We start from the raw sequence: 14305 nt of genomic DNA, 5'->3' as shown, positions 1-14305 counted from the left end.
GGACAGCCACATTTATATCTGGACCCCTTTTGGAATCTTAATGTTTCCTGTGGAAAGCCCTAACCCCTTCACTGGATTTCATGTTTTCATGCTCGTGCTTAATCTGTCCAGGAAACCATCCCTGTAGGATGTCACTTCCATTGTGGTCCTCTAAGGCCACTCCTTTTATAATTAATCCTGAGACATCTACCCAGGTTTGTGTGTGTGTGTGTGTGTCTGTGTGTGTGTGCGCGCATGGACTGGAAGCAGGTAGGTACATGGTATATTGAGCGACCACCCTTTTAATTTCCAGTCAAAAAGGCCATTTAAAAAAAAGGCTCTGCATTAAAAGCTGGGTTAGATCAGGAGTCACAACCCAAATGTTCAGAAGAGCCATTTTGTCCTTTCAACAAAAATGAAACCACCTTGGGAGCCATAACATTTTATGTCCAGTATGTCTGAGTATGTGATAAAGTCCTTGTATAGGCTAAAAAATATGAATGAAAAAGTTACGTTGCTTTAAATTTTAGCTATAGCCGCTTTCTTCTCATCTCCGCCAGAAAACTTTTCTTCAAAAGTTGAATAGCTTCTTGTAAAATTCTCTCAACATTCGACTGATTTATGAGACTAAAGTCAGCTTCTTATGCTTCTTATTCTCCAGCTTCTTGTTCTAATTTTCCCGTTCCACCTTAAATTCTGACTGAGGCGCAGACTGAACCTTTTAGTGTTTGACAGATTTAACGTACCAGGAAACCAACTGCACTGCTTATGAATGCGAATAAGTCCATTCATCTCCAAATGTTCGTCTTAAATCTCTCTCTTTGCCTTTTCATTAGTGACTAGCTAGGCGAGACTGCATTGCTATGTGACCTGCAGGCTGCACGGCATTTCTCAGTCATTGCTAAACAAGGCTTTGTTGCACACGTCCCGTCTCAAAGGTATTCTACTGATCCCCAGCGATCCCCCCTCTCTCTACAGCGAGACCAAAACCAAAGTTATAAAATCACTGAAGAAAATGGGAAGGACGGCTGTAACACCCATTGCCACGGAATCTTGTTTCACCGTAACTGCGAATTTTATCACCGATGAGTGGCAGCAGCGTCTCATGTGCTCCAAACAAGAGCAGTGAATGGGAGCCTTCCAGTTCACTTACCACATCACTTCTATTGGATTTATTTATAATATATAATGGAAGCAAATTCTTTATAGACCATTACAAGTACTTTGCTTTAAAAGTGTATATATAAAAAAAATGCATTGATAATCATTTTATAATCTCATCGCAGCCTCTGAATCGTAATCCAGTCGGATCATTAGGTGCCTAGAGATTCCCACCCCTAATATGTACGTAATGACCAGTTTGACTGAAATGTATATAAATTAAGGGTTCACTCTGACGTCTGCACAGTGCTGTATATGTGGGTGTGAATGTTTGTGTAATGGATATCATTGCGTTCTCTGTCAGCTGCATTAGAGGCAGCTCCTCCAGAGGACCCTCAGGTCACGCCCCCATCCCTCACTGTCACACCTGCACCCCATGACACCCAGACCGGTGACGATGGTGTCATCTCTGTGGAGACAGAGACGCAGCCGGAGAGCTGTGAGTAACACTAGGTGGGCCACACCCCCACACATGGAACCAGAATGAGCAGAGAGGACAATGCGTGCATGTTTTAGCCATGTAGGGCTGCAGCTTATAGATTCATCAATCAAACGATTAATGTCACGATAATTATTTTATCACTAATTACACCAGAATTCACCCTGCCTCAATGTTATGGTCCATCAGTGTTCAATAAGGAAGGAAACAGAAGCCATATCGCCCCCTACGCTTCCTGTAGTGTATTACAGTCTGTCAGAGCGACTGTGTGGATCATATGAACATTATAGAGCTTTTTAAATGAAACAGTAGAAGCCGTATCGCCCCCTACGCTTCCTGTAGTGTATTACAGTCTGTCAGAGCGACTGTGTGGATCATATGAACATTATAGAGCTTTTTAAATGAAACAGTAGAAGCCGTATCGCCCCCTACGCTTCCTGTAGTGTATTACAGTCTGTCAGAGCGACTGTGTGGATCATATGAACATTATAGAGCTTTTTAAATGAAACAGTAGAAGCCGTATCGCCCCCTACGCTTCCTGTAGTGTATTACAGTCTGTCAGAGCGACTGTGTGGATCATATGAACATTATAGATCTTTTTAAATGAAGCAGTAGAAGCCGTATCGCCCCCTACGCTTCCTGTAGTGTATTACAGTCTGTCAGAGCGACTGTGTGGATCATATGAACATTATAGAGCTTTTTAAATGAAACAGTAGAAGCCGTATCGCCCCCTACGCTTCCTGTAGTGTATTACAGTCTGTCAGAGCGACTGTGTGGATCCTATGAACATTATAGAGCTTTTTAAATGAAACAGTAGAAGCCGTATCGCCCCCTACGCTTCCTGTAGAGTATTACAGTCTGTCAGAGCGACTGTGTGGATCATATGAACATTATAGAGCTTTTTAAATGAAACGGTAGAAGCCGTATCGCCCCCTACGCTTCCTGTAGTGTATTACAGTCTGTCAGAGCGACTGTGTGGATCATATGAACATTATAGAGCTTTTTAAATGAAACAGTAGAAGCCGTATCGCCCCCTACGCTTCCTGTAGTGTATTACAGTCTGTCAGAGCGACTGTGTGGATCATAGGAACATTATAGAGCTTTTTAAATGAAACAGTAGAAGCCGTATCGCCCCCTACGCTTCCTGTAGTGTATTACAGTCTGTCAGAGCGACTGTGTGGATCATATGAACATTATAGAGCTTTTTAAATGAAACAGTAGAAGCCGTATCGCCCCCTACGCTTCCCGTAGTGTATTACAGTCTGTCAGAGCGACTGTGTGGATCATATGAACATTATAGAGCTTTTTAAATGAAACAGTAGAAGCCGTATCGCCCCCTACGCTTCCTGTAGTGTATTACAGTCTGTCAGAGCGACTGTGTGGATCATATGAACATTATAGAGCTTTTTAAATGAAACAGTAGAAGCCGTATCGCCCCCTACGCTTCCCGTAGTGTATTACAGTCTGTCAGAGCGACTGTGTGGATCATATGAACATTATAGAGCTTTTTAAATGAAACAGTAGAAGCCGTATCGCCCCCTACGCTTCCTGTAGTGTATTACAGTCTGTCAGAGTGACTGTGTGGATCATATGAACATTATAGAGCTTTTTAAATGAAACAGTAGAAGCCGTATCGCCCCCTACGCTTCCTGTAGTGTATTACAGTCTGTCAGAGCGACTGTGTGGATCATATGAACATTATAGAGCTTTTTAAATGAAACAGTAGAAGCCGTATTGTTTGAGATCATTTAAAAGTGCGTTGACAAAATGCTGCAGCTCTATAACCTAGTGGTTAAATTTAAGTGCACAAAGAACAAGGTGTATTATGGCCAATGTAAAATGAAAAAAATAAAGATATGCTGTTTTGTGGTGATGGCAGCAGTGTACCCTGCTCTCTGTAGTTCTGCCAGTGTGTGGGTGAAATGCCTGGGTTTGCAGTGGAATCTGCTTGAGTGCTGAGAGTTCTCTTTCTGTCAAAGCTGAGCTGAAGAAAAAGCTGAAGAACCTGTTAGAGATACTGATTAGCACAGATGTACCTGAGTCTGTGTGGTTTTGTGCGTTGTCTTTATTCGCTGTGTGCTCGCATGCGTTTCATCACTGAGCGTGTTTGTGTGTTGGCGTTTTTCAGCGCTTGACTGTTTGTCAGCTCGTTCATGTGTGCTTGCAATTGTGTGTGTTGTCTGTATATGTTGTGTGCGTATGTGCAGCTGATGGCATGGATTCAGAAAAGACAGCAGAGCAGCAGATTGAGAGTAAATCACAAACAGGTACACTGTTACCCTCTTCATCTGTCGCTCTCTTTCTCTCTCTTTCTTTCTGTCTTTCCTGTCTCTCTGTCATCTTTCTCTTTGTTTTACTCTCTCTCTGTCTCCCTGTCTGCCTTTCTCATCATAATTCTCTCTTTTCTTCTTCCCCCTTCTCCTCTGCTCTGTGATAACTGAACGGTTCTTTGTTAATATCCGATCCAACTCCTAAGTAGTGATCAATATCAATATCTAACATATGGAGACAGATTTTACTTTATTGCGTTACCGGATGATAATCTAATGATGAGCTCTTGGTTCTTATTATGGTGAGCTGTGGAAGATCATGTCGGTTTTTGTTTTGTCATCCTGCAGACTCTCAGTACCATTCCTCCTAATAATCGAGTTAAGCCAGGCACATGGCTGTCAGAAAACACTAGAAATACTATTTAAGTTCCAGCACCAGCTTAAAGCTCTGCTTACAGGGTGAAACAGCTGCTAGTTTGTATTTTAAGGCTCACACACACAAACAACAAGGTACCTTTTAATAGGGAGTTGATCTCTCTATGCTCTGCCCAGAAATGCCACTGTTATGAGACTGGACACATACAGGATGCTGCTAAAAAAAAATCTCATTAGGCTGAATGAATAACCGCCTCTAAATGTAGGTATTGTGATATAAACCGAGTCCGTTCTACAGTTTCTCATTAGACTGAATGAATAACCGGCTCTAAATGTAGGTATTGTGATATAAACCGAGTCCGTTCTACAGTTTCTCATTAGGCTGAATGAATAACCGACTCTAAATGTAGGTATTGTGATATAAACCGAGTCTGTTCTACAGTTTCTCATTAGACTGAATGAATAACCGACTCTAAATGTAGGTATTGTGATATAAACCGAGTCTGTTCTACAGTTTCTCATTAGACTGAATGAATAACCGACTCTAAATGTAGGTATTGTGATATAAACCGAGTCCGTTCTACAGTTTCTCATTAGGCTGAATGAATAACCGACTCTAAATGTAGGTATTGTGATATAAACCGAGTCCGTTCTACAGTTTCTCATTAGGCTGAATGAATAACCGGCTCTAAATGTAGGTATTGTGATATAAACCGAGTCCGTTCTACAGTTTCTCATTAGGCTGAATGAATAACCGGCTCTAAATGTAGGTATTGTGATATAAACCGAGTCCGTTCTACAGTTTCTCATTAGGCTGAATGAATAACCGGCTCTAAATGTAGGTATTGTGATATAAACCGAGTCCGTTCTACAGTTTCTCATTAGACTGAATGAATAACCGGCTCTAAATGTAGGTATTGTGATATAAACCGAGTCCGTTCTACAGTTTCTCATTAGACTGAATGAATAACCGACTCTAAATGTAGGTATTGTGATATAAACCGAGTCTGTTCTACAGTTTCTCATTAGACTGAATGAATAACCGACTCTAAATGTAGGTATTGTGATATAAACCGAGTCTGTTCTACAGTTTCTCATTAGACTGAATGAATAACCGACTCTAAATGTAGGTATTGTGATATAAACCGAGTCTGTTCTACAGTTTCTCATTAGACTGAATGAATAACCGACTCTAAATGTAGGTATTGTGATATAAACCGAGTCTGTTCTACAGTTTCTCATTAGACTGAATGAATAACCGGCTCTAAATGTAGGTATTGTGATATAAACCGAGTCTGTTCTACAGTTTCTCATTAGACTGAATGAATACCCGACTCTAAATGTAGGTATTGTGATATAAACCGAGTCCGTTCTACAGTTTCTCATTAGACTGAATGAATAACCGGCTCTAAATGTAGGTATTGTGATATAAACCGAGTCTGTTCTACAGTTTCTCATTAGACTGAATGAATACCCGACTCTAAATGTAGGTATTGTGATATAAACCGAGTCCGTTCTACAGTTTCTCATTAGACTGAATGAATAACCGACTCTAAATGTAGGTATTGTGATATAAACCGAGTCCGTTCTACAGTTTCTCATTAGACTGAATGAATAACCGACTCTAAATGTAGGTATTGTGATATAAACCGAGTCCGTTCTACAGTTTCTCATTAGGCTGAATGAATAACCGACTCTAAATGTAGGTATTGTGATATAAACCGAGTCCGTTCTACAGTTTCTCATTAGGCTGAATGAATAACCGGCTCTAAATGTAGGTATTGTGATATAAACCGAGTCCGTTCTACAGTTTCTCATTAGGCTGAATGAATAACCGGCTCTAAATGTAGGTATTGTGATATAAACCGAGTCCGTTCTACAGTTTCTCATTAGGCTGAATGAATAACCGGCTCTAAATGTAGGTATTGTGATATAAACCGAGTCCGTTCTACAGTTTCTCATTAGACTGAATGAATAACCGACTCTAAATGTAGGTATTGTGATATAAACCGAGTCTGTTCTACAGTTTCTCATTAGACTGAATGAATAACCGACTCTAAATGTAGGTATTGTGATATAAACCGAGTCTGTTCTACAGTTTCTCATTAGACTGAATGAATAACCGACTCTAAATGTAGGTATTGTGATATAAACCGAGTCTGTTCTACAGTTTCTCATTAGACTGAATGAATAACCGACTCTAAATGTAGGTATTGTGATATAAACCGAGTCCGTTCTACAGTTTCTCATTAGACTGAATGAATAACCGGCTCTAAATGTAGGTATTGTGATATAAACCGAGTCCGTTCTACAGTTTCTCATTAGACTGAATGAATAACCGACTCTAAATGTAGGTATTGTGATATAAACCGAGTCTGTTCTACAGTTTCTCATTAGGCTGAATGAATAACCGACTCTAAATGTAGGTATTGTGATATAAACCGAGTCTGTTCTACAGTTTCTCATTAGACTGAATGAATAACCGACTCTAAATGTAGGTATTGTGATATAAACCGAGTCCGTTCTACAGTTTCTCATTAGACTGAATGAATAACCGACTCTAAATGTAGGTATTGTGATATAAACCGAGTCCGTTCTACAGTTTCTCATTAGACTGAATGAATAACCGGCTCTAAATGTAGGTATTGTGATATAAACCGAGTCCGTTCTACAGTTTCTCGTTAGGCTGAATGAATAACCGACTCTAAATGTAGGTATTGTGATATAAACCGAGTCCGTTCTACAGTTTCTCGTTAGACTGAATGAATAACCGGCTCTAAATGTAGGTATTGTGATATAAACCGAGTCCGTTCTACAGTTTCTCATTAGACTGAATGAATAACCGGCTCTAAATGTAGGTATTGTGATATAAACCGGGTCCGTTCTACAGTTTCTCATTAGACTGAATGAATAACCGACTCTAAATGTAGGTATTGTGATATAAACCGAGTCTGTTCTACAGTTTCTCATTAGACTGAATGAATAACCGACTCTAAATGTAGGTATTGTGATATAAACCGAGTCTGTTCTACAGTTTCTCATTAGACTGAATGAATAACCGACTCTAAATGTAGGTATTGTGATATAAACCGAGTCTGTTCTACAGTTTCTCATTAGGCTGAATGAATAACCGGCTCTAAATGTAGGTATTGTGATATAAACCGAGTCCGTTCTACAGTTTCTCATTAGGCTGAATGAATAACCGACTCTAAATGTAGGTATTGTGATATAAACCGAGTCCGTTCTACAGTTTCTCATTAGGCTGAATGAATAACCGACTCTAAATGTAGGTATTGTGATATAAACCGAGTCCGTTCTACAGTTTCTCATTAGGCTGAATGAATAACCGGCTCTAAATGTAGGTATTGTGATATAAACCGAGTCTGTTCTACAGTTTCTCATTAGGCTGAATGAATAACCGACTCTAAATGTAGGTATTGTGATATAAACCGAGTCCGTTCTACAGTTTCTCATTAGGCTGAATGAATAACCGACTCTAAATGTAGGTATTGTGATATAAACCGAGTCTGTTCTACAGTTTCTCATTAGGCTGAATGAATAACCGACTCTAAATGTAGGTATTGTGATATAAACCGAGTCTGTTCTACAGTTTCTCATTAGGCTGAATGAATAACCGACTCTAAATGTAGGTATTGTGATATAAACCGAGTCTGTTCTACAGTTTCTCATTAGGCTGAATGAATAACCGGCTCTAAATGTAGGTATTGTGATATAAACCGAGTCCGTTCTACAGTTTCTCATTAGGCTGAATCAGATTTATTTATTTATTTATTTATTTTTACCAGAGTTGCGTTAATCTTCTCCAGCTTCAGAACAACTGCTACAAACACATTTGTGGGTGTAAAATCAGTACACAAGCGAAGACTCCTCTGACATGCTTTACTGAACCATCACTTTCTCTTTTACTCACTACCTTACCCAAGCATGTTAGTTTGAGAGCAGCTCTCATCCTTTTGTGTCCTGTCCCTGAATGCGTGTGGAATTAGTTTGAGTGAATCAATTCCAGTCTAGTGTTGATTAGGCTGGAGTCCAGGCACTCCTGCAGAAGCTGTTCCTCAGATGTTTTGAGAAGATAATGCGGCTGGTGTTCAGCAGCTTTTTCTGGCTCTCAGTAACTTTCTGAAGAAGTGGAGATGTACAGATACTAAAATGCCACAAGGCATGAACAAGGACAGTTCTTTTAAATGCTAATGAACTCAAACCACTGAGTGCTGTGAAGAAGAAAGACCTTTACAGTGTTGTCCTCCAGGACTCACAGCTCTGCTTAATATTATAAGTACAATGAGACTCATAATAATAATAATAATAATAATAATAAGTAACTGATGAGTTGATTCTGGTGTTTTAGAGCTGGGGATTCTGTTTCTTGCTTCTACTACTCTTATCTGTACTCCCTGTGGTTTCTGTACTTCACTGCCGCTCTTATCACTTCAGTTCTGTCACTTTGCCAAAAATAAGGACACACGGTTCCACGGTTCCACTGATGCAAAGCACCTAAAGTTTTTTAAGTGGTAATAATGCCCCATTGTGGAGCTTTCAGCCTTCAGCTTCCACACAGAGAACATCTTCCACCACATAACATGAATTTTGTGACTTTTTTTGATGTTTTTCGGTTTTTGACATATTTTTGAAAATGTCTGTTGCTCTTTACGTCGTGTGTCAATTTCATGATGAATGGACTAAAAGAAATGACCTGAAATGTCTTGGGAAAATGTCTGGTTCCATTGACTTACATTAAAAGTTATATAGTTTGTTTTTTTTTTTTTCACTTCTCCTGTAAAGTTACCTCTTTGGTGATACAAGGTTTTCTTCCGACAACAGCGATATATATAATAGCCTAATAACAATAGTAGGTCACAGTAGCCTATAGGCTAATTGTACACAGGAAGCTTTAGTCAGTTTATTTTAACCAGAAATGATTTAGAGAATCCCACTGTATTTACATTTACAGAAAGTGCTACCATACTATAGCAAAGCTTGGACACAACGTTTCTGAGCAGAAATGTAAGCATGTTTATTTTTTCCCCCAGTTTAAATGTTTCTTTATGAAGTTATTGCTTCTGTTATTGCTGGGATGTGCCAGAGAGATTGAGGTTCATTTGTTTGTACTAGACTTCGAAGCGCCCGCTCAATGAATATTTGTGTTGAAAATGCATGTAGACAGTGAGCTCCTCCACCTGCTCCAACTCCTCTGGAAATCTTAAACGGCTAGCTGGAGCCATCTGATAATGGCGTATTACACGAGTTTACAGGCCTAGTGGTATCCTTGACTAAAGCAGGTAAGCAGTGCTGGACAGTAACTGAGTAACTGAGTAAATGTAATGAGTTTCTGTACTTTAGTATTTTTGGTGTATCTGTACTGAAGTTTCTCCGTTCTGGGTGACTTTTTCCTTTCACTCCACTACATTTCAGAGTCTAATATCCGACTTTTTCCTCCTACATTTTGAGAAATCTGTCGTTCCTTTTGGTTTCTGTGTGTATAAAAACGTAACACGCTTTTTTCTGAATTTCTACAAACACCATTTCATTTTATAGTAAATGAGTTTGGGCTGGTTTATGTTTATGAACAGACGCCTACAGATCAACATAGTAAAGGAGCTCATCTGTGATCCTGAGTTTAAAGCCTGTTTTTATTCAACTTAAACTTGGAACTAAGATTAATTAAGTTAATTAATTAATTAAAATAATTATTTTAGTACTTGTACTTAAGTATAAAGTAAATTTTACCTTGGGGGTCTCGACTTTAACTCCAGTACATGGTTTATGTACTTCAGTAAAGATGCTAAACCCTGCAGGGCTGTGGTCTTTCTAGATCGGAGTTTGAAAGCATCATCAAATGTTTACAGCCTTCCCACCTCACACCACCCACCTTTACCCTCAAATGTGGTCAGTCAGCCAAGACATGTTTGACGTTTTGTTATGTAATTCTTTAATTTTAGCACTGGAGCTACAAAGTTCACACAGCGAGCATAGTGGAAGTTTTTGCCCCAGCGATCAGCAACTGCACACCTAAATCACCACAAACTCAAACCGTGTGGAGGTGTTCAGTGTCTAATAGACTTGATTATGTGGATTCTGACGCTGTTGACAGGATGGACAAATGCTTTTCAGCTGCATGGCATCTGTCTGACTAGTATATTTGATTCATTTTTCATTCGGTAATTGCAGCTAAAGCGGTGTGATAAACAGCTTGTAAGTAGTTCCACCTCTTTGGAAAGTTCAGTGTTTTCCATAGTCCTGCAGAACTGGAGTTGGACACCCCTAGTGCCGACCATATGTTAGCTCTACTCAGGTCGTGAGTGGTGAGGCAACATTTTCCATATTCATTTTTTCTTCTCCGAAAGCTCACAAGTGTTTTACTCGTGAAATCTTTCAGACAATTCAACCAAACAGCTAAGCTAAAGGCTTGTTTTATGTGCTTCTTAATTCTGTTTTAGCTAAATTGTAGCTTAAGTTCATGTATGTATGAGCAAGCAGTTCAGTTTCTTTAATGTAAAATTTTGAGAAATTTCTGTCTGAATGATGTCGATTGAATCTGTTGAACTGCTACACGAATCAGTGTTACATTTGAACACAGCTGTTTTATGTATTTATTGTATGTTACTGTGCATATTGTGTGTTAGTGCATAAAATCTTTGAGCTGAGAGCATCCAATAGGTGCGTAATAGTAATGAAGATTTACATGGAAAAAAAACATTAAACAGTGAAGAATGTTCACAGCTGGGGAACAGAGTAAACATGGAATGCCTGTCCATTTTGAGCCTGATGTCAGTGGAGCTCATTTTTCTGTGCAGTATGTGGAAACTCTGCTATTTAAAGGCAGCTTACTCTACATGCGAACTGAAGACTCGACAAAACTACGTATGTAAGATATTATATTTTGTGAACAGTAACTTACAGTGGGGGAAATAAAGTATTTAGTCAGTCACCAATTGTGCAAGTTCTCCCACTTAAAAAGATGAGAGGCCTGTAATTGGCATCATAGGTAGACCTCAACTATGAGAGACAAAATGAGGAAAAAAAAATCAGAAAATCACATCGTCTGACTTTTAAAGAATTTATTTGCAAATAATGGTGGAAAATAAGTATTTGGTCAATAACAAAAGTTCATCTCAGTACTTTGTAACATAACCTTTTTGGCAATGACAGAGGTCAAACGTTTTCTGTAAGTCTTTACAAGGTTGGCACACACCGCTGCTGGTATGTTGGCCCGTTCCTCCTGCAGATCTCCTCTAGAGCGGTGATGTTTTGGGGCTGTCGGCGGGCAACACGGACTTTCAACTCCCTCCAAAGGTTTTCTTTGGGGTTGAGATCTGGAGACTGGCTAGGCCACTCCAGGACCTTGAAATGCTTCTTACGGAGCCACTCCTTTGTTGCCCTGGCAGTGTGCTTGGGATCATGGTCATGCTGAAAGACCCAGCCACGTTTCATCTTCAATGCCCTGCTGATGGAAGGAGGTTTGCACTCAAAATCTCACAATTCATGGCCCCATTCATTCTTTCATGTACAAGGACCAGTTGTCCTGGTCCCTTTGCAGAGAAACAGCCCCAAAGCCTGATGTTGCCACCCCCAGGCTTCACAGTTGTTTTGGTGCTCTTTGGATGCAACTCAGCATTCACTCTCCTCCAAACACGACGAGCTGTGTTTGTACCAAACAGTTCTACTTTGGTTTCATCTGACCATATGATATTCTCCCAATCCTCTTCCGGAACATCCAAATGCTCTCTAGCAAACTTCAGACATGCCCGGATATGTACTGGCTTAACACAGGGGGACACGTCTGGCACTGCAGGATCTGAGTCCCTGGCGGCGGCGTGTGTTACTGACAGTAGCCTTTGTAACGTCGGTCCCAGCTTTCTGCAGGTCATTCATCAGGTCCCCCCGTGTGGTTCTGCGATTTCTGCTCACCGTTCTTGTGATCATTTTGACCCCACAGGCTGAGATCTTGCGTGGAGCCCCTGATCAAGGGAGATTAGCAGTGGTCTTGTAGGTCTTCCATTTTCTGATTATTGCTCCCACAGTAGATTTCTTCACACCAAGCTGCTTGCCTATTGCAGATTCAGTCTTCCCAGCCTGGTGCAGGTCTACAATCTTGTTTCTGGTGTCCTCCGACAGCTCTTTGGTCTTCACCTTAGTGGAGTTTGGAGTCTGACTGTTTGAGGTTGTGGGCAGGTGTCTTTTATACAGATAACGAGGTCAAACAGGTGCCATTAATACAGGTAACGAGTGGAGGACAGAGGAGCCTCTTAAAGAAGAAGTTACAGGTCTGTGACAGCCAGAAATCTTGCTTGATTGTAGGTGACCAAATACTTATTTTCCACCATAATTTACAAATAAATTCTTTAAAAATCAGACGATGTGATTTTCTGAATTTTTTTTTTTTTTTCCTCATTTTGTCTCTCATAGTTGAGGTCTACCTATGATGTCAGTGACAGGCCTCTCATCTTTTTAAGTGGGAGAACTTGAACAATTGGTGACTAAATCCTTTTTTTCCCCACTGTATCTGTGTCGTCCCATTAGCATTCAAAGACCACCTGTTTTAACTCAGGATCAAAGAATTCTTTCACGATTTGCCTTTAGGTTACGTTCCTTTGTTCCGGCTCTGGTTTGTCCCTGCACGCTCTCGTGGCCGTCTCTCTGTTGTTTGTGTACAGTTTCATGGACTGCTTTGATATTACTTGTCCTTTTGAAATCTGTGTTTTTATTAACCTCGCAATCATGCTGTGCAGCCTTTAGTCATAATAATTACAATAACAGCAGATAGAGCAGATACAGCTGCAGCTAACTTCATACCTGGAGAGTATGATGCAGCCTCATCTTCACTCGCTCACAACACAAAGACCACAGATGCAGGTAAATGGTTAATGATTAGGAATGTTATTTTTAAATTAGTACATTGTTATTCGGCTATTTTTCATCTAACACCAGACATTCCTAACTACATCGCGCTTAACGTGAATGATTTTGCTATGCTGTCATACAAATTTCAGCTAAATTTAATGTTATCTGTTGTGGAGTTGGCAAGTCAAGACAAGACAAGAGGCTTTTATTTTCATTCCATCTTTGTACAAGTACACCGTGGAGTGAAATTACGTTCCTCCAGGAACGACACGGAGCAACAAGGAACCAAAGTGCAAAGTGTGGACGTGCAAACAAAAAATTAAGCTAGAAACATTAAATATGATAAATTAAATAGACAGGACGGTGCAGCGCCGACACAGCACTCATTCTGGACATGAGGTCGTGGAATAAGGTGCAGAGATATTAACCTGCTGTGATCTGTGAGTCACGCAGTCAGATGACCGATATAAACGCAGCAGTTACTGAGGCAGTAAAACAGTGTAAACAGTTCCACCATCTCTGTCATACCTGCCAAGATTGAAATCAGAGGATGTGTTGGAGAACCAAACACAAAACATCGTAGGAGTCCAAATTATATAAAGGATATAAATGATTTGTTACAGTAGCGTCAGCTAAGGTCCTCAGAGTGATACATCATTGGATATGTGAAAATAACTATAATCAAAAAGCCGGGTTAGCCATGTTAGCTGAAGATGGTGAAACAGCTCACTAACAGTAAAATAGATAGCAAAAGGCTAAACGCACATATTCCGGCAGGGGTGTGCTGGGTCGTCAGGATCCGTGGCGCTACTAGACATTTTCCTCAACCACCAGCTTCCAGTGAACGAACATCTACTCCACGCTGAGCTCTCTCTCACTCAGATACGACAGCTTTTGGGCAGGAAATAAAACTGTTCCTCTGAAAGCGGCTGCAGCTGCTACTTTACAGCATCAACTGCATTCAGTGTAACATCCACACAGAGGTTCTTTTCCATTGTGCAACAAAGTTTATTCCTTTATTACTTGTACAAGTTCATTTCTCCTCTGCTCAGCGCCAGCTGACAAACCACTGAAACTGAGAAGTTTGTTTCTGCCTCATGCTCGATCACGAGTGAGCTGTGCGCGCTCTACTCACCGTCATTGTTATTGGTGGTTTAGCGGAAGCAGCGTTGCCCTGCAATGAGAACTTCCAGCGGAAAAATGCAGAACTGTGAAAAAG

The 14305-nt window shown here is 40.3% G+C and overlaps 1 protein-coding gene across 2 annotated transcripts in view; it reads left to right on the top strand.

The window, feature by feature from the left end:
* dmxl2 (Dmx-like 2) overlaps positions 1–14305 on the top strand; it is a 107706-nt gene that overhangs the window by 67697 nt on the left and 25704 nt on the right. The gene's annotated exons all lie outside the window — the stretch shown is intronic.

The sequence above is a fragment of the Pygocentrus nattereri genome, chromosome 7 (genome assembly GCF_015220715.1).
Source record: "Pygocentrus nattereri isolate fPygNat1 chromosome 7, fPygNat1.pri, whole genome shotgun sequence".
NCBI lineage: Eukaryota > Metazoa > Chordata > Actinopteri > Characiformes > Serrasalmidae > Pygocentrus > Pygocentrus nattereri.
Note: the sequence above shows the minus strand (reverse complement) of the source record. Positions and strands in the feature narration are given on the sequence as shown.